At 39.5% G+C, this 21,381-nt stretch overlaps 5 non-coding genes across 5 annotated transcripts; 4 read left to right on the forward strand and 1 right to left on the reverse strand.

Moving 5' to 3' along the window:
- Positions 1-1,927: 1,927 nt before the first annotated feature.
- Positions 1,928-2,090, forward strand: LOC125035529. The gene has a single exon (XR_007115815.1). It is a non-coding gene; the product is annotated as a U1 spliceosomal RNA (small nuclear RNA).
- A 1,941-nt stretch (positions 2,091-4,031) lies between these two features.
- LOC125035532 lies at positions 4,032-4,194 on the forward strand. Its single transcript, XR_007115817.1, has one exon. It is a non-coding gene; the product is annotated as a U1 spliceosomal RNA (small nuclear RNA).
- A 1,456-nt stretch (positions 4,195-5,650) lies between these two features.
- On the reverse strand, positions 5,651-5,843 carry LOC125035539. The gene has a single exon (XR_007115825.1). It is a non-coding gene; the product is annotated as a U2 spliceosomal RNA (small nuclear RNA).
- Positions 5,844-7,585: 1,742 nt separating this feature from the next.
- LOC125035533 lies at positions 7,586-7,748 on the forward strand. The gene has a single exon (XR_007115818.1). It is a non-coding gene; the product is annotated as a U1 spliceosomal RNA (small nuclear RNA).
- Positions 7,749-9,654: 1,906 nt separating this feature from the next.
- Positions 9,655-9,813, forward strand: LOC125035538. The gene has a single exon (XR_007115824.1). It is a non-coding gene; the product is annotated as a U1 spliceosomal RNA (small nuclear RNA).
- Positions 9,814-21,381: the final 11,568 nt, after the last annotated feature.

The following is a 21,381-nucleotide window of genomic DNA, read 5'->3' on the forward strand; positions in this document are numbered from 1 at the left end:
TGTATATAATTTGTATATGTATATGTATATATTCATATATATATTAAATGTATTTATGTTTATGGTCAAGTACATAATAGATATGTATATATTGCCTTTATATAGACGTTATTTGTATATTTGTGATATGTATTTATGTATATGTATATATGTGTGTGTGTGTTATTTATATGTATATATATATATTTTATATATTTATTTTTAATATAATATTGTTAATATACATATATTTTCTATATATATACATATATTGTCACTATACTTTTATGAAATATATATATATATACATACATTGTCACTATTCATATATAAATATATACATATATATTTATATATTATTAATGTATATATACTTAGATACATTGGTAATATATATATATATATATATATATATATATATATGAATATTTAATATGTATATATTTTGTTTATATGGACTGCATATCTATATTTGCATTTATATTTCTGTAATATGTATATATAATTTATATATATATATAAATATTTATATATATTTAATGTTTATTAATACACGTACATGTATATTAATACACATATCCCTATATATATATATATATATATATATATATATATATATATATATATCAAATTTATTTTATATATGTATATTTATTATGCGTGCTTATATATACACTGTTTATTATTTCTATTTAGTATATGTATATTATGTATGTATGTATATGCTTATAATTACATATACAATATATTTATATTTGCGTGTTTATATGCATATGATATATATGTATTTAATGTAAATATGTATGTGGGTGTGCATACATATGCACGCACGTATATTGCACATATATGTATTCCTTTTCATGTATGTATACATTTGTGTATGAATATGTATGTCTATGTACATATATATGTATCCGTTCACCTATGTGTGTGTATTCATATAGGCATGTTAATATATTGCTTATTTATATACAATTTCCAATGAAATATGCCCATAACTTAATAGTACCTCCGGAGGATAGAAAGCTAATTTTCTTTGCGCTGAATGCGACCTAGTGGAACTTTCAAACAGGGAGGACTCTTTTGTTTTCACAGTTTAGGTTTACACTTATGATATATATTCCTCCGTGTCTTATTTTGTTGTTTAATTATTGCGCTTGAATTGGCATGTTTTGAGGTAGTAAATTATATAAAAACTTAGATGACCGACTTTAATGAAACAAGTTGTATCAAACCGGAATTTGGAGCGAAAATGTTTAGGCCGAATGGCTTCCTTGATATATATATATATATACATTTATTTATATTTATCAATATTTGTTAGTATTACGCCAAAAGTTGCAAATACTATTATGAAAAGTATTCTTAAGATATTAATGAAGTTTCTAAATGAGGACGCATTATAGCGATCGTTTTCAATTTCATTATTTTGTTGTTTAATTATTGCGCTTGAATTGGCATGTTTTGAGGTAGTAAATTATATAAAAACTTAGATGACCGACTTTAATGAAACAAGTTGTATCAAACCGGAATTTGGAGCGAAAATGTTTAGGCCGAATGGCTTCCTTGATATATATATATATATACATTTATTTATATTTATCAATATTTGTTAGTATTACGCCAAAAGTTGCAAATACTATTATGAAAAGTATTCTTAAGATATTAATGAAGTTTCTAAATGAGGACGCATTATAGCGATCGTTTTCAATTTCATAATTTCTGTTATGAATAAACATTCACTGAATCACATTATAACTTGATTGTGTTATCTTTATTTTATAAATCCAATTGCGTTATATATAGTTTATAAATTTAATATTAAAGCGACTTCACCTCCGATATGTGTGCAATGAAAAGCAGTAGCTGGATATTTGTATAAACCGTTAGTGTGCTCGTGGGCTACTCAGTGTGAGTACGTCTGGCTTGGCCCGTCTGCCCGTGCGGCATACTTACCTGGCACAGGAGATACCGTGATCACGAAGGCGGTTCTCCCAGGGCGAGGCTCACCATTGCACTCCGGTGGCGCTGACCCCTGCGATTAACCCAAATGTGGTTAACTCGAGTGCGCAATTTTTGGTAGCGGGGGACTGCGTTCGCGCTATCCCCCTCAAATGAACAATTTTTAAGTATAAATTTCAAAGGAAAATCTCACCGTAACTTTTCATAGCAGTGGATTAAATACTGTCAAATGAAGCTGACATTACCAGAGAACGTGAGATGCTCGTAGGTTAAGGAACATTCATTCCAATTAGTATTAAAACTGGTTGTGACATTCCGCAAACCTCAAACCTTGTGCAAGCTATCTGGCAGTTTGGCGCTACCAGTTTCGAAATACAAGCACGATTACTAATCTCCATTAAGGCAATATAAGGCACCATGACATGGTTCTCAACCTGTGCATCACGAATCCCCTTCAAGTGTGCCGTGTAATGAATTGCAAATGTATATGTCTTGCCTCTTAATTCTGTAAAAAAAAATTGTCTGAATTATTGGGAACTTATTACTCCTTAGTTTTTCCCCCTTTATGCGTGTCAATGTGGTTAAGTGGTTTTATTTTTCATTATCCAGTGAATATTTACATATAAGGACAACTTAGGACATATATATGCACAGAAGTAAACCCATATCTGCCTGATAAGTACAAATTTATCTATCTTTCAGATTTGCATGTTTAGGCTGATAGTTATGCATTTCTTTCTGTGTATATGCATGTCCGGATAATTAATATTTTAAGAAACTGACCGATAATATAATGTGCCATGGAAAAAAATATATATATATATATTGTGCTTTATTGATTAAGATATTTGTACGTCAGGATTAATATAATTATTGATCATATATTAAGACAGACAATTACAGTGACATTAATGATTATGATAGTAATAACAAGATTGATATCAATAAATAACGATATTAAGGATAAAAATCAATATTATCATCGAAGATAATTGTGCTAACATTAATAATGATAGTAATGAAAATAACTTTTTTTTTCGCGCATGCGCATCTCGTTGGTGGGCAAAAGAGCAACAATGGGCGCTGAATCTGCATAGAAAACTATGTCGCTTTACTACAAATCTCTTAATTCTGTCGCTGGATAGCGTTATGACGAGAAGCTGAAGTATTTAAAGGGTACCAAGAGTCGACCAGATCCGTATTTGATAAATGGTCGGTCTGAAAGCCCAAGTGGCTCATACATACACTCGGAAGTTATACCAATAAAGAATTGAAGGCCTACAAAACTTTTGATGCATTTTAAGTTTCATGATGATTTTTTCAGTGAATATTCGAATTCTAAGGCAAATATTACAATCTAATTCTGACAAACAGTACTCATGATTTGTACCTTTTGTAATAATATCATACTCTATTGTATAACTTCCTGTAATTTGAAATGACTGGTATGTATTATCCTTAGAAACTGGCGAACATGCTGAAATTGATTTAATAACTGCCTTTTCACCTTCTTGCTCATTCATCCTCATTGTAAAATCTCTCTTTAATCCTTTCCAAAATCCAAAAAGGGAAACAATGTTAAGTCTGTGGGCCTTAATAGTGCATACTTCTTCATACCTCAGATTTTAAAAATTTCGGCTTATGAAGAAATAGACTTACCATTAATAAATAAATTCCACATGACTGATGATGCAAATAGTAATCATAATACGAATAGTAATAACAATTTAAATGATAAAAGTGAAAAAATATGGTTATATCTATGAAAAAATAAATCGTAATACATTATCATAACATAATATAAATACCTTTCGGTATTTGTTACAATAGTCCCTGCAACCAACAATCGTTTTCTTTTATTTGTTAACTTAGATTTGTTATTGTTGATAAAAGTATATTTGGGTATTCTCTTAATAAGTAATAGTTTATTATTTCATAATTTTATTTTACACTTAAAGGCATGTTAAAGTTTCAGTGAAGTGAAGAAATAAATATCCTTGGCACGAGAGACAGAGACTTCATAACTTTTTACATTGGACTGTGCGTCATCAGTCAGTTTCCGCTGGATTCTGCTTTGAACGAGCGTTCGCATACTTACCTGGCACAGGAGATACCGTGATCACGAAGGCGGTTCTCCCAGGGCGAGGCTCACCATTGCACTCCGGTGGCGCTGACCCCTGCGATTAACCCAAATGTGGTTAACTCGAGTGCGCAATTTTTGGTAGCGGGGGACTGCGTTCGCGCTATCCCCCTTAGATATAATTAATAAAAATAATTCCTGTGTAAGTCTCTCTATACCTGTATGTTTCATAGCATACTAAAAATGAAGTTGATATGTATTGACACAATCCACTGAATGATTATTTATCTATATCACGCGATTACTCATCTATATCAAGGCGAAGTAATGCGTTTTTCATACCTTGCCTTTCTACAAACTAATGGAGAAAAGATGTGATGTGAAACTTTTTTCTTTTCTTTCTAAAGTTTACGGGATATAATAAGTATGCGTCCCTTTGTTGATACTGGCTAAGCGACAAAACGTCAGCCACATGTGGGGGTTTTAACGAATCGACTTTCTATAGGAGTGAATAAGCAAATCTTAGATAAAGGATCGACATGTAATGGCCGAGGGTCAATATTAATTGTCACGACAGAGTTAACTCACGAACTGACTTGCACATCACCGACTACTTCGTGGGAATACTGTCTACGTATGTTAACATATGGATCATTATGCACAGGGGCGTTTGTCCCCTCAGTGTCTGGGTCTCCCAGAAGGCCCACAACTTTGATTTTTTTTTTTTTTTTTTATTACTACACTACAAATAGATCCATTTATAGCTTCAAAATGCCCCTAGAATAGCTCATTTTTATTGTTTATTCGCTTCGCTTGCCAACCCCTAAGAAAAATCTGAAATTACGCTCCTGCATGTGCATTTAATTTATATATGATAAAAGAGACATAAAGAGGAGAAACAGTCGATACACATGTCAATTCCTGGTTTTAGGTCTCTGGCATTACCCTATTAGCAACCCATATAAAAACAATTAAATTGAGTGTGAGCTGAGTGTCAGAAATTAACATCAGATCACCAGGTTAACCATGGGAAACGCAAGTTACTTAGTAGTATGTCTCACCAAATATAGTAACAAAATAGTCAAGGCATCTGTGCTTATTTATTTGTTTGCATGTGGTTTACTCGGGCTTTTATACATATATATTTTATGTTTTTATATTGTTTACGAGTATATTTGTTAATGCAGTGATCCCATGCATGTGCCTGTGAATGCGGCTGCTTCTGTTCGCGTTTCAAAGATACACATGAAACGATGCTATGATGGAAACAGGCACTGATGTCGTTTGCTTAATATAAGCATGCTCTACCTCGTAGCAAATTTCGATTGTGCTTGCAATACGAATTTAACTACCAAATTGTTCCCGAACTAGAAGGGATGTTACCCTATTCTGTGCGAAGTGACTGCACATACTGTTTGTAATATTCAAACAAACGGAGATTGAAAGCGTACATAATCGATAAGGGAAAAAGTGAGTGCAACAAACTTGATTCTCAGGATTATTGGCCGTTTAGAAGAAATATAAGGGGACCTTGGAGAAGAGTAAACAAATGCACTCGTATAGCAGACCGCGTGAATGAAGGTATTATTAACCATTTTAATGTAATATATAAGTTTTTATTCTCCCCGTGGGGAGTGGACCAATCCCGGAGGTACTGCAATACCGGGCCGATCCGCGGCAAAGGTGGAGCAAGCCCCTAGCACTTCGCCATATTCCAAAAATCAGTTTAATATCGTAGATCCCACATGGGGATCGTATCAGATATTAAGCTGATAAGAACAGATACTACACTTTGATCTTAGCCAAAAGGCCGAGAAGCGATACCACCTTAAGTATGGAATTCCCCCCAACACAGTAAGTCAGCGGACATGCTGGTAAAGCAGTTTCGAACACAGAACGGCATAAACGACGTCTGATTTTGATTCTTTTTATATTTCTCGTTAGTATTATCTTAGCATTTTATAAATTATGAATAGAACTTTCATTTCATTTCATGTTACATATATGACAGGGTATATGTATATAGACATATGTATGTATATACATACATGATTATATATAAAGACCTAATGTTTATATATGGATATATTTTATATTTTTATATTTAGTTATATATATATATATATATTGTTAATATATATATATTGTTAATATATATATATTGTTTATATATATATATTGTTAATATATATATATTATTAATATATATATTATCAATATATATATTATCAATATATATATATATATTGATAATAAAGTTGTATATATAAATTGTTGATATATGTATATCAATATATATATATATATATTGTTAATATATATGTAGATATATTAATATACATATTGTTTATATATATGTATATTACATATATATAGATTGCATATTTATATACATCCTATATTTATCTATTTATTGCTTTAAATTAATATTTATATATCATCTATATATATATATATATATATATTGTCTCTATATATTAATTAATATTTATGTTTATTGTTTATTATTCATATATATACTTATTAATATACTGATACGTATATTAATATACATATTTGTATATATAATGTTATATCGTTTAAGCCTTATATGTATGTGTATATGTATTATGTATTTATGAATAAATTGATTATGGTTTCTTTTTAGTGTATATATATGTATGGATATAACTATAATCTTATAAATATGTGTGCATATGTATATCTGTATATGCAAACGAACAGGTACATAAATGTATATATATATACATAATTATGTAAGAGGTATCCGATTTATAATTTGTATCTATGTACATATTTATATACATCTGTATACATGTGTATATAGATGCTTATGTTTATATTGCATATTTTTATACATTTTCCATGGAAATACGCCCAAAAATGAATACTACATTTAGTGAAGAATGGGAGGATAGTAAAGCCATTTTCTTTGTACTGGGTGCAACCCAAAGGAACTTTCAAACAGGGAGGACTCTTTTCCGACACCCTGTTCTTACAATTCAAGTTTGCACTTATTCATGATATTTGTGACTGTATATTCTTCTTGGTCTTACTTTCTTGCTTAATTATTGCACTTGAATGTGGCAAGTTTGAGGTTAGTAAATTATGTAAAAGCTAAGATTACCGAATTTAATGTAGCAAGCTATATCATGAGGAACGACCGGAATTTGGAGCGAAAATCTTAGGGCAAATGGCGTTAGCTACTATGAAAAGTGTATATGTATAGGGGTGTATCTATATTTATATCACAGCAAACGATAGCATGCCAAAAGATGCAAGAACTATTATGAAAATTACTCTTAAAATGCTAATGGAGTTTCTAAATAAGGAAGCAGTATGGTTATTGGTTTGTTCTATAATTTATATTATGAATAAACTTTCACTGAATAGCATTATACATTTTTATTTATTATTTATAGTTTATAAATTTAATTTTAAAACGACTTCAGCTCCAATGTATGTGTAATTAAAAACAGTAGCTGGATATTTGTATAAACCGTTAGTGTGCTCGTGGGCCACTCAGTGTAAGTACGTCTGGCTTGGCCCGTCCGCCCGTGCGGCATACTTACCTGGCACAGGAGATACCGTGATCACGAAGGCGGTTCTCCCAGGGCGAGGCTCACCATTGCACTCCGGTGGCGCTGACCCCTGCGATTAACCCAAATGTGGTTAACTCGAGTGCGCAATTTTTGGTAGCGGGGGACTGCGTTCGCGCTATCCCCCTCAAATGAACAATTTTTGATTATAAATTCCAAAGGAAAATCGCACCGTAACGTTTCATAGCAGTGGATTAAATACTGTTGAAAACCATGGGAGATGCTATCGACATACCTGCCATTCTTGTATCAGTCTCAAATCTCAGTTTTACCGACTTCTATATGCCGGATATCGACAAAATCTGGTAACGGACGAAACCACTGTGATCTGACGGGGGAAGTCACTTATGTTTATATGGAGATAACCACACATGTAACTTGTTACTCCTTGGATATCTCCTTTTATGTGTCAGTTTATTCAAGTGGTTTATTTTTCATTATCCAATGAATATTCACATGTAAGGACATGTATTAGCACAAAAATAAATACATATTTGCCGGATAGATATATATTAACTTATCTGTCAGATATGCATGTTAGGCTGATACGCTATACATTTCTGTGCATATGCATGTCCATATTATGAATATTTTAACAAACCAACAGCTAATATGCTGTGCAATGACGAAGAAAACTTGTGCTTTATTGATAAAGATATTTGTACGTTAGCATGAATATAATCATTGATCATATATTAAGACATATCTGTAAAATACAACAGACAATTGCAGTGACATTTATGATTATGATATTAGTAATGATAACGATAATTATATAAATAAATAATAAAGATAATGTTACCTAGCACCCATTTGAGTGCTGCTATCCACCTTCTTACCACCCTTTATACTTCTTTGAGTAAAGATGGTAACAAGTGTAATATAACCCAAATATATTCACGCGTATAGGCCACTGGATAACAGATTTTTATTCCACCCTCTCCGGAGCGGGCTCTGTGTTTCTCATAAGAATAATACGTCCAATTTTACGTGTTATTTCCCTTTTTGTGAACCACACTTTATTTCAATATTATATCAATTGGTGTTTATAAACATATGAAATAACTTTATACCTTTAATTGGTTACTTACTTTTACAATTGCATTTCTTCGTCTGACGAGTCCAAATGCTTCCCTTGGAGAGTACGAAGAGTTGCAGACCCACAAAGCACAGTGGTGCCCTTGTTTACAAGGCCTGTATCACCGTTATGTCCCCGAGACCAGGTGTCTATAGTGCCACGTAAAGCACTAAAAGCTTATCCCTCCATAGGATAAACACCACACTCTGTAGCTTCAATGGAATGTGGAGTTCCCCCGAACTACCATTCCATCCACCATACAACCATTGGAAAACACCAAATCCATGGTATATAGAGGTCTTACCAAATCAGGAATGCCGATAAATTACCATTTCAATGCTACTACCATAAGTCAGGCCGTTGACAATAATAAGTATAGAAATCAGTATTATCAAAAAAAAAAAAAAAAAAAAAAATATGCTAATAATAATGATGATAGGAATGGAAATAATTATAGTAATAAATAAGGTAACATTAATAATTGCAATCATAATAATAATGGTAATTATGATAATTATGATTATAATAATGAGAGTAGCAATAATGACAAGAATTGTATCAATAGATAATAACGACAAGTCTAAGGATAAAAATCAATATCATCAACAAAGATCATTATGCTAATAATAATAAAGATAGCAATGTAAATAACTAGTAATAGATAAGGTAACACTAATAATTGCAATGATAATGATAATAGTAATTATGAAGATAATTGTTATGAAAAAAATCATATTCGTACAGTCATATGAATGAGGATACAAATAGTTTGACAATCATAATAAGAATAATAATGATAATTAAAATGTTGATAATGTCAGTGGAAAATTATGATTATGTCAATGAAAAAAATAAATCGTATTACATTAAGGATAATCATAACATCTGAGTGACGATAGTCCCTGCAACCAACTATCATTTTCTCTTGTTAGTAAACTTTGATTTTTTTTATTGATAAAAATACATTCGGATATTCTATTAATAAGTAATATGTCATTATTTCATATCTTTATTTTTTGTACTCCGGTGGTGCTGACCACTTAGATTAACCCAAATGTGGTTAACTCGAGTGCGCAATTTTTGGTAGCGGGGGACTGCGTTCGCGCTTTCCCCCTTAAATTTTAATTGCTAATAGAAATAACTCCTGTGTGAAGTCTCTCCCTATCAATATGTTTCATGTCATTGGAAAAATGCACTGGCATAACTGCATATTCGTATCACATTGTCCTGTACTTCACGCACTCGATCGCATGCAACACATACATAAGCTAATGTACACACACTAACCCCACCCCTAAAATAATGCCGATAATATTCGGGTAAACAAATATGCACGCACATTGTAAAGGCAATTTAGACGTCTTAAACATATGGTTATCAGGAGTAGTAAAATGGGGACGGTTTTATTAAGAAGTGTAAGCAACACAGATATAGATCACATGATACAAGTCTTGGTAAGGCTTAGTGCTGGGTGTGCGGTCAGCCCAAGAGGGGCGGACGGCTGGCTCAGCGGCCGGCCTTGACCCGACAGACGCGGGGCAGGGATTCTCCCTGACCGTCTGATGAACTAAAGGGGGAGGAGGGGGAGGAATTCTTAGTTTAAGGATGGGAAGGAAAGCTAAGGGTAACTAGCTACCTGAAAGTGAAGGAAGAGTGAGATAAAAGTTGGGGGGGGCGATACCCCTTGCGTAGTGTTTTCTTTGTTGCAGCTGGTCGGGAGTGTGGCTTTATTTTTCTTTTAATTGAAGCCAGGCTGGATTGGAGGAGACACCTTTATTTATTAAAAAGTTTATTTATTAAAAAGTCTGTTAAAATTTGAACTGGGAACGCAAAAAGGAACATAGGGATAATATATGGTAATAAGAGATCATGGCAATAAACATGGGAATATAAAGTAAGTGAGGAAGGATGAACATGGTAACAAGGGAATTGGAAAGTAAGTGAGGAAGGATGATGTGAAAAAAAAAAATAATAATAATAATGGTGGATCAAGAACAAATCGAACAGGGTAGATAATGGTGGAACAAGAACACATGAGAATTAATGAGAAATGATGATGAAGGGGGATGGCGAAAGGAACATAGCACAGTAACAAGGAAATGAGGAAAGCTGATGGTAAAGCAAGAACGAAGGAGTGTGAAAAATAAAATGGGGAAGATGATGGTGAAACAAGAACAAGTAACCTACAGATATACCACGTTTTTTTTTTTTTTTTTTTTTTTGCCTGCCAGGGATTATCATAGCAGGTGTGATCCCGCTATGATAGCCTGTTGCAGGGGAGACACTCGCCTGCCTCCCTCCCAGCTCCTAGGAGCTGAGAGCGAGGTTCAGTGGGTCACTCTTTTGTTTATTTAAACGAGAATTGATGTAAAAAGAACATATGAATATAAACAAGAACAAGAAACGAGAGAGAAACGAAGTTCAGCGAGTCACTCTTTCGTTTATTTAAGCGAGAATAAAAGAAACATAGGGATAAAATGTGTGGAGTGTAATCTATCTGCTTTAGGTGGGGAGACATCCTCCGCTCTGTGAGCACATGTGATGGGCGGTGCTCACCGGGTAGAGCCCCCCCCCCCCCCCCGCAGATTGTCAACAAACAAACATAAACATGAAAGCATTAGAAAACAATAAAAACTTTTAACATAAAACAATTCGTGTGTGTCCAGTGCATAACTCGTTAAGGTTGTATGGGTATGTGTTGGGGTATGATGTGATAACATGATGCAGTGTTGTGATGTGATGATGTCGGTGTGAAGCATGAAGTCTTCTGTTGCGCACAAGCGGCGGAAGGTTGCTGAGGTGATGGTTTGGTCTTGGCATTGTAGTGATTTTTTCGCGTGGAAATCCTCCTCCTGATCGAGCACAACATAAACAAAAACAAACACACCACGAGCTGTGAGCGGTCAGGAGGCTTTTCCACGCCCAAGTGGTTTAATGCGCTGGTTTATAAGAAAAAAGGAACTAGGTGGTTTACATACAAAAATATCAAGAAACACATATATAAATGAGAGCTTCATGTGGGGGTGGGAAACATCCTATGACCTGCGCGCTCGTATGCGTGCAGTTCGGAGGCCTTTCCCCCAACAAAACATTTAGCTCACATAGAGAGGTTCTGGGGGATTTCCGTGTATGAGTGGGGGTGTCCTGGGCCCCCAACGGGTGATTTGTTTGTGTGTTTGTCTATGATGTCGTCGTAGTTTGTATTGTCTATGTGTTGTATGCGGTCCCAGGTTCGTTTGTGTGTGTATGCGTATATTCAGTGGCTCTATGTTGTATGTTTGGTGTAGTGATTGTGCGGTAATTCTGTATCGTATTCTTTCTTGTTTAGTGGTGTTGTTTATCCAGTATAGTGCTTTGTTCTGTATGGATTGCATCCTAAGTTTTTGTGATTTTGAGATTGCAATCAGTGGATTGGGTGTGTATTCGAGTATGGGTCTTACAGTGGTTTTAGTGGTTTTGTAGAGTTTAAGTTTGGTGGGTGTTGTGCAGTATGAGAAGGGTTTGAGTTTTTTTAGAGCTGTTCTTGCTTGTTTTATTCGGTGTTGTGCGTGTGTGTGAGTACCGTTTCTGCTGAAGTGTAAGCCTAGCATGTTTCCTGTGGGTGCGTAGTGTTGTTTATTGTGAGTGGAGGTGGGTTGCGTCTTCCCACTGGTATGACTGTGAATTTGTTTGTGTTTGTATTTTCCATTTGTTTTCGAAGGTGTTGATCGTGTTTATGGCTGTTTGTGTGGCTGCTTTCATGATGTTTTTGGATTTGGAGGAGTGTGATATGATTTGTGTGATGTCGTCTGCGTATGCGATGTAATTGCTGTAGGGTGCTTGGGGTGGTAGGTTGGCAGTGTAGAGGATGTAGAGTGTGGGTGAGAGGACGCTGTCCTGTGGAACTCCACTCCTGAGGTGGATGAGAGGACCTTGGTAAGAACCAAGGCGAATGGAGGCTGTTCTGTTGTCCAGGAAAATGCTTAAGAAGTGTGTGAAGTGTGGAGGCAGTTGTAGTTGTGTTATTTTGTATTTGAGGCCGTCATGCCAGACCTTATCAAAGGCCTTGGTGACGTCTCGAAGTATAACGTTGGTTTGGTGCTTGTTTGCGAGACTGAGAGCGATCTCCTCATAAGCGAGGGCGATTGCGCTCCCAGTCAGGGCTCTCAGGACCACTAGGTCCCAAGGTTTTTGTGTGGGTTTGTTTGTAAAGAGATCATTTGACACCCCACGCAAAGACGACCTTGGCCTTGTGTGTATAACTTTGGGTGTTATCACGCTTACCTTACTTTGGAGCTAGTGTTTTAATTGTAGGTCAGAGTACTTACAATTAAAACACGAAGCACTGTGGCAATTGACAGTTTTACTGCGAGGTGCCGGCCGAACATATAAGGGTTCACGCCCGTTCGGCAGGGTTCAACCCCGACCGGCCCTAACACACAAAGACTGTTAATTGCTCAGTGTGCCTCCCTTTTTTGAAACCACTTTCCGCCGTTCCACGTTCCTGTCATATTAGCTTTGCTAGCCTTCCCCCAATTTCCCATCACCATCACCCTTACGCTATGCGATCATGGGTCACATGATCAAATTAACATACTCTGGGGAGCCCATCTCCTGTGAGGTGGCTCTCCAGAAAATCTTTGAAATCACAGAGGTTGCCGTCACGCACTGCTTTAAAGTTCACAACGGTTTTAAAGTTGTTGTAGCCAAACCAGAACAAATGACCCCCTTCCTCTCCTCATCTGGCCAAAGAAAACTCGCTGCTAAGGGCTTTAAACCCACTCCTTCCCCTGAAACCAAGGCAAAATGCACGGTCGTGGCAAAAAAGATCGACAAAACAATCCCGCCACGATCGTGTGAGGCCATTCAGGCGGAAATTACAGCCAAAAACGATGTCACTGTAGTTGACATTTACAAACCTCCTGAATCTCGGATCGTCAAGATCCGATGCTCATCGCCTGAAGAGGCACAGAAACTCATTTCTCGTGGGATCGTGATGTTTAACACATCCGTCCCCACCTATAACATAGAACCTGAGTGCTTCATTCAGATTGATCAATGCCTGAAGTGCTACAGATACAATCACAAAAAACACACATGTACACACGAACAAAGGTGCAGTCGTTGTGGCGAAGTTGGGCACTTCTTCGCCACTTGCAACAAGCCCACCAAATGTTGCAACTGTGAGGGGCAGCACGCCGCCGTCAGCGGGTCTTGCCCTACACGGAAAGAGATACTGAAGACGAAAAGACAAGCACTTAAACAAAACACCAACCCAACATACGCCTCAACAGTTCAACAACCCCTACAGACATCTACACCCATCACCACAAGACCTCCCACGATTCCCCCGAGAACCACAATGCCTCCCCCACCTCAGTTCCCCCAAACCAACACTCTCACACCTGACATTAACACTAAAATACAAACTATACTACACGTAGCTTTGATAGCTGCCAAATACAAAGCACAAAGATTCGCAGACATTGTCCCTGTACTCCTACAAAGAAACAACCTCCCTAACATTGTGATTCCCAGGGAAATCTTTGAAGATGAAGACCTATACATAGCTGAATATCACACACAAACAAATACAAACACCGAGGATAGACCGGCGACCACCACACAACCACAGCCCTCTACCTCCCGCACACACCTACTCCCACAACCACAACCACAACGCCAACCAAAACTAAGCTCACAACCAAATACTACAAAAAACACAAACGAACACAAACGCAAACTACCATCACCACTAAACACGCACAAGAAGAAAGACAAGAAAGACCCACTGCCCCCGGCGACCACCGCACCCCCTCGTGGTCACCATGACAACACCATTCTGGGGGACTCCGATAGCGAGGATAGCCTCCAAATCGACCTCCCTGAGGTCGAAGCGGGGGCTACCTCGCTAGCTGTTCTCCCCGTTGGGGGGAACCTCGGGGGACTAGGAAACATCGGGAATTGGTCCGCCGATTCCCGAGAATTCCACGTCTCCCTCTCTCAGGAGTCCCTCCCGGACCTCGAGGGGGACGGGGCTCGGACTCGTCCGCGGCCTCGGTTCCGGGAGCAGCAAACGCCACGAAAAGTGGGTCAGCGTCAGCTTGACCTACTTTAAATGGCGTGCTGACAATTAGATGAGCTGCCTCCCACGCCAAACTGCACCTGTTCAAAGCCCTTACACCCTCCTCTCACACACACACGCACTCAGACCCACATTACATACAAATGCACACAAGCTACAGATCAATCAGAATAAAGCACCCACATGGATCTGTACTATGGGCTGGGGACGAGTTGTGTCGTCCCCACGATCACCTCACGATCACGAGAAATGCTTCTGTGCCTCTCCCTGGCGCAGGAGGCTATGTAAACAACAACTACAAACCTCGCGTTTTGGTTGCCCGTCTGGGTAGACCATGCCTTCTTCAGGAGAAGAAGGGCGGCCCTGGGGGGCCCCCCCCCCCCCCCCGCAGATTGTCAACAAACAAACATAAACATGAAAGCATTAGAAAACAATAAAAACTTTTAACATAAAACAATTCGTGTGTGTCCAGTGCATAACTCGTTAAGGTTGTATGGGTATGTGGTGGGGTATGATGTGATAACATGATGCAGTGTTGTGATGTGATGATGTCGGTGTGAAGCATGAAGTCTTCTGTTGCGCACAAGCGGCGGAAGGTTGCTGAGGTGATGGTTTGGTCTTGGCATTGTAGTGATTTTTTCGCGTGGAAATCCTCCTCCTGATCGAGCACAACATAAACAAAAACAAACACACCACGAGCTGTGAGCGGTCAGGAGGCTTTTCCACGCCCAAGTGGTTTAATGCGCTGGTTTATAAGAAAAAAGGAACTAGGTGGTTTACATACAAAAATATCAAGAAACACATATATAAATGAGAGCTTCATGTGGGGGTGGGAAACATCCTTCGACCTGCGCGCTCGTATGCGTGCAGTTCGGAGGCCTTTCCCCCAACAAAACATTTAGCTCACATAGAGAGGTTCTGGGGGATTTCCGTGTATGAGTGGGAGTGTCCTGGGCCCCCAACGGGTGATTTGTTTGTGTGTTTGTCTATGATGTCGTCGTAGTTTGTATTGTCTATGTGTTGTATGCGGTCCCAGGTTCGTTTGTGTGTGTATGCGTATATTCAGTGGCTCTATGTTGTATGTTTGGTGTAGTGATTGTGCGGTAATTCTGTATCGTATTCTTTCTTGTTTAGTGGTGTTGTTTATCCAGTATAGTGCTTTGTTCTGTATGGATTGCATCCTAAGTTTTTGTGATTTTGAGATTGCAATCAGTGGATTGGGTGTGTATTCGAGTATGGGTCTTACAGTGGTTTTAGTGGTTTTGTAGAGTTTAAGTTTGGTGGGTGTTGTGCAGTATGAGAAGGGTTTGAGTTTTTTTAGAGCTGTTCTTGCTTGTTTTATTCGGTGTTGTGCGTGTGTGTGAGTACCGTTTCTGCTGAAGTGTAAGCCTAGCATGTTTCCTGTGGGTGCGTAGTGTTGTTTATTGTGAGTGGAGGTGGGTTGCGTCTTCCCACTGGTATGACTGTGAATTTGTTTGTGTTTGTATTTTCCATTTGTTTTCGAAGGTGTTGATCGTGTTTATGGCTGTTTGTGTGGCTGCTTTCATGATGTTTTTGGATTTGGAGGAGTGTGATATGATTTGTGTGATGTCGTCTGCGTATGCGATGTAATTGCTGTAGGGTGCTTGGGGTGGTAGGTTGGCAGTGTAGAGGATGTAGAGTGTGGGTGAGAGGACGCTGTCCTGTGGAACTCCACTCCTGAGGTGGATGAGAGGACCTTGGTAAGAACCAAGGCGAATGGAGGCTGTTCTGTTGTCCAGGAAAATGCTTAAGAAGTGTGTGAAGTGTGGAGGCAGTTGTAGTTGTGTTATTTTGTATTTGAGGCCGTCATGCCAGACCTTATCAAAGGCCTTGGTGACGTCTCGAAGTATAACGTTGGTTTGGTGCTTGTTTGCGAGACTGAGAGTGATCTCCTCATAAGCGAGGGCGATTGCGCTCCCAGTCCCTCTGTGTGGGCGGAAGCCGTGTTGCCAAGGGTTGTGTATGTTGTATCCAAGATGTGTTTTAAGTATGTGTGGGATAATCCTCTCAAGCAACTTCCCGGGAACTTCCAGCAGTGATATGGGCCGGAAGCTGGTCACCTCGTGAGGTGGCTTCCCTGGTTTGGGGATGAGGATGAGTGATGCATGTTTGAACTTGGTGGGAAAGTCTCCTGTTGCCAGGGCAGTGTTGAAGAGGTGTCGAAGTCTGGTGAGCATGATGGGTGGAAGGTGTTGCACGATAAGTTTATTGATGTTGCTGGCGCCTGGTGTTGTGTTTTGTGAGCGTGTGTGTGCATGTCTCATGTCTTGTGGTGTGATAGGGAGTTGTCTGGTGTGTGTTGAGTGATATTGTTTGTGATGGGAGAGTCAGGTGTTGCAGTTGTTGTAGTGATTGTGCGGTAATTCTGTATCGTATTCTTTCTTGTTTAGTGGTGTTGTTTATCCAGTATAGTGCTTTGTTCTGTATGGATTGCATCCTAAGTTTTTGTGATTTTGAGATTGCAATCAGTGGATTGGGTGTGTATTCGAGTATGGGTCTTACAGTGGTTTTAGTGGTTTTGTAGAGTTTAAGTTTGGTGGGTGTTGTGCAGTATGAGAAGGGTTTGAGTTTTTTTAGAGCTGTTCTTGCTTGTTTTATTCGGTGTTGTGCGTGTGTGTGAGTACCGTTTCTGCTGAAGTGTAAGCCTAGCATGTTTCCTGTGGGTGCGTAGTGTTGTTTATTGTGAGTGGAGGTGGGTTGCGTCTTCCCACTGGTATGACTGTGAATTTGTTTGTGTTTGTATTTTCCATTTGTTTTCGAAGGTGTTGATCGTGTTTATGGCTGTTTGTGTGGCTGCTTTCATGATGTTTTTGGATTTGGAGGAGTGTGATATGATTTGTGTGATGTCGTCTGCGTATGCGATGTAATTGCTGTAGGGTGCTTGGGGTGGTAGGTTGGCAGTGTAGAGGATGTAGAGTGTGGGTGAGAGGACGCTGTCCTGTGGAACTCCACTCCTGAGGTGGATGAGAGGACCTTGGTAAGAACCAAGGCGAATGGAGGCTGTTCTGTTGTCCAGGAAAATGCTTAAGAAGTGTGTGAAGTGTGGAGGCAGTTGTAGTTGTGTTATTTTGTATTTGAGGCCGTCATGCCAGACCTTATCAAAGGCCTTGGTGACGTCTCGAAGTATAACGTTGGTTTGGTGCTTGTTTGCGAGACTGAGAGTGATCTCCTCATAAGCGAGGGCGATTGCGCTCCCAGTCCCTCTGTGTGGGCGGAAGCCGTGTTGCCAAGGGTTGTGTATGTTGTATCCAAGATGTGTTTTAAGTATGTGTGGGATAATCCTCTCAAGCAACTTCCCGGGAACTTCCAGCAGTGATATGGGCCGGAAGCTGGTCACCTCGTGAGGTGGCTTCCCTGGTTTGGGGATGAGGATGAGTGATGCATGTTTGAACTTGGTGGGAAAGTCTCCTGTTGCCAGGGCAGTGTTGAAGAGGTGTCGAAGTCTGGTGAGCATGATGGGTGGAAGGTGTTGCACGATAAGTTTATTGATGTTGCTGGCGCCTGGTGTTGTGTTTTGTGAGCGTGTGTGTGCATGTCTCATGTCTTGTGGTGTGATAGGGAGTTGTCTGGTGTGTGTTGAGTGATATTGTTTGTGATGGGAGAGTCAGTGTTGCAGTTGTTGTAGTGATTGTGCGGTAATTCTGTATCGTATTCTTTCTTGTTTAGTGGTGTTGTTTATCCAGTATAGTGCTTTGTTCTGTATGGATTGCATCCTAAGTTTTTGTGATTTTGAGATTGCAATCAGTGGATTGGGTGTGTATTCGAGTATGGGTCTTACAGTGGTTTTAGTGGTTTTGTAGAGTTTAAGTTTGGTGGGTGTTGTGCAGTATGAGAAGGGTTTGAGTTTTTTTAGAGCTGTTCTTGCTTGTTTTATTCGGTGTTGTGCGTGTGTGTGAGTACCGTTTCTGCTGAAGTGTAAGCCTAGCATGTTTCCTGTGGGTGCGTAGTGTTGTTTATTGTGAGTGGAGGTGGGTTGCGTCTTCCCACTGGTATGACTGTGAATTTGTTTGTGTTTGTATTTTCCATTTGTTTTCGAAGGTGTTGATCGTGTTTATGGCTGTTTGTGTGGCTGCTTTCATGATGTTTTTGGATTTGGAGGAGTGTGATATGATTTGTGTGATGTCGTCTGCGTATGCGATGTAATTGCTGTAGGGTGCTTGGGGTGGTAGGTTGGCAGTGTAGAGGATGTAGAGTGTGGGTGAGAGGACGCTGTCCTGTGGAACTCCACTCCTGAGGTGGATGAGAGGACCTTGGTAAGAACCAAGGCGAATGGAGGCTGTTCTGTTGTCCAGGAAAATGCTTAAGAAGTGTGTGAAGTGTGGAGGCAGTTGTAGTTGTGTTATTTTGTATTTGAGGCCGTCATGCCAGACCTTATCAAAGGCCTTGGTGACGTCTCGAAGTATAACGTTGGTTTGGTGCTTGTTTGCGAGACTGAGAGCGATCTCCTCATAAGCGAGGGCGATTGCGCTCCCAGTCCCTCTGTGTGGGCGGAAGCCGTGTTGCCAAGGGTTGTGTATGTTGTATCCAAGATGTGTTTTAAGTATGTGTGGGATAATCCTCTCAAGCAACTTCCCGGGAACTTCCAGCAGTGATATGGGCCGGAAGCTGGTCACCTCGTGAGGTGGCTTCCCTGGTTTGGGGATGAGGATGAGTGATGCATGTTTGAACTTGGTGGGAAAGTCTCCTGTTGCCAGGGCAGTGTTGAAGAGGTGTCGAAGTCTGGTGAGCATGATGGGTGGAAGGTGTTGCACGATAAGTTTATTGATGTTGCTGGCGCCTGGTGTTGTGTTTTGTGAGCGTGTGTGTGCATGTCTCATGTCTTGTGGTGTGATAGGGAGTTGTCTGGTGTGTGTTGAGTGATATTGTTTGTGATGGGAGAGTCAGTGTTGCAGTTGTTGTAGTGATTGTGCGGTAATTCTGTATCGTATTCTTTCTTGTTTAGTGGTGTTGTTTATCCAGTATAGTGCTTTGTTCTGTATAGGGATTTCCTTCTTTTGTTCTTCTCCTCTCTTGCCCTTTGCATAGCTTCCTTCCTTATGGGGCAGGAGTTGGCCAGAGTTCGGTGTCCTTCACCGCAGTTTAGGCACCTCTTTGTGTCTGATTTGCAGTATGTATAGTTATGGGTGTTTGACCCGCAATCTGAGCAAAGTTTGAGATTTTTGTCATTATCTGGACAATTGTTTTTGTAGTGCCCATAGCGGTAGCAATGCATGCACTGTACAATGTTTGTGAACCGCTCGGGTTCTATTTGTCTTGGGCTAATAAAGATGTTAAAAAGGTACAGTCCTTTTCTTGGATGTTGGCAGCTGTCTGGTGGTCTGAAAATGTTACTGATTTGGTTGGCAGGTAAGTGTCTTTCTAGTTCTTATTTGATATTTTCGGGCGCCTCTTTACTAGTTCCCTATCGACCTGTTTTAGGACCAGTGTGAGTTTGGCCTTAAGTTCGGGTGGCATTTGTGGCTCAAATCCTTTCTTTTTTTAATAGATCTTTACATGTGGTGGTTAAAAGATCTTCAGCATTTTTATCATCTTGACAGATGATTAGGTAGTGGTCGTGGGCGGTGATTACTCTTAAGGTCCGAATTTCAGCATTGAAGAGGGCTTGCAGGAGGGCTTCCCTCTTTGAAGAAGAGGGTCGCCCATTAGTTAATTTGATCTTGATCCTCATGAGGACATGAGGTGGTGGTGGGTTGACGTTAGACTACACCGCTGACCCAAGGGAGGGCAGGAATTACAAACCCACCCCTGTCTCCTCTTGGAGGGGCTGTAGAGGTCGTGTTGGTGTTCCTGTGGTGGTCAGTGGGGACCCTTTTCAGGGACCTAACCCTATCCCTACTTACTGTAGTTGCAGGTTTATAGAGACCTGCAGTTTCCCTAACCCTCTCAAGAGGAAGAACCGGCGGAGTTCTCCGGTACCTCTCAAGAACTGAGGCTTTGTACTTGGTGATGCTCCCTGGTCCCAATCTGCTACAAGGGGGCTGGGGCTGCACATCTCCCCCAGGCGAATACCAGAGTCACAAGAACTCTCATAGGCCCAGGAAGAGTACAAAAAGAGATAGAAATAGGCAGGGGCAGAAAAAGAGGTCAAAGAAAGATTGAGTACTGGGCACCGAATGGAAGTGATAACTGAAGCTACACAATCATTCAGGGCCTGTGATTCAATCAATGACCGGTGGCAAGGGTCATTGACACACAGCTTAGCCTGGTCAAGGTTGCGGCAGACCACGGTGGCTTGACGGAGATGTCTGTGTGTCACTTTGTCAGTTTTAACTCTCAGTAACAAAAGTTACCTATAGGTCAAACGGTGTTGCGGCAGCGAGAACTGGCTAAACACGCCGTAAGCAAAGGCACAATAAAGAGTTTAGTGCAGGGTAGCGGTATCTGGCAATGCAGGGAGCGGGCTCGCTGATTGGCCAGGTATTGCTGCTCTGTGACTGTGTTCTATTTGCTGTGGCTGCTTGGTTTGAGCATGTCCTGAGCTGGGTCATCCTTGGCCTTTTATACCCTGGGAGTGCCTGTGGGGCAGTTATTATCTGCCATGCGGCAGCCCGGGCCACGCTTGCCATGTGGGAGCATATGTGCATATGTACACAGTATA

The sequence above is a fragment of the Penaeus chinensis genome, chromosome 19 (genome assembly GCF_019202785.1).
Source record: "Penaeus chinensis breed Huanghai No. 1 chromosome 19, ASM1920278v2, whole genome shotgun sequence".
NCBI lineage: Eukaryota > Metazoa > Arthropoda > Malacostraca > Decapoda > Penaeidae > Penaeus > Penaeus chinensis.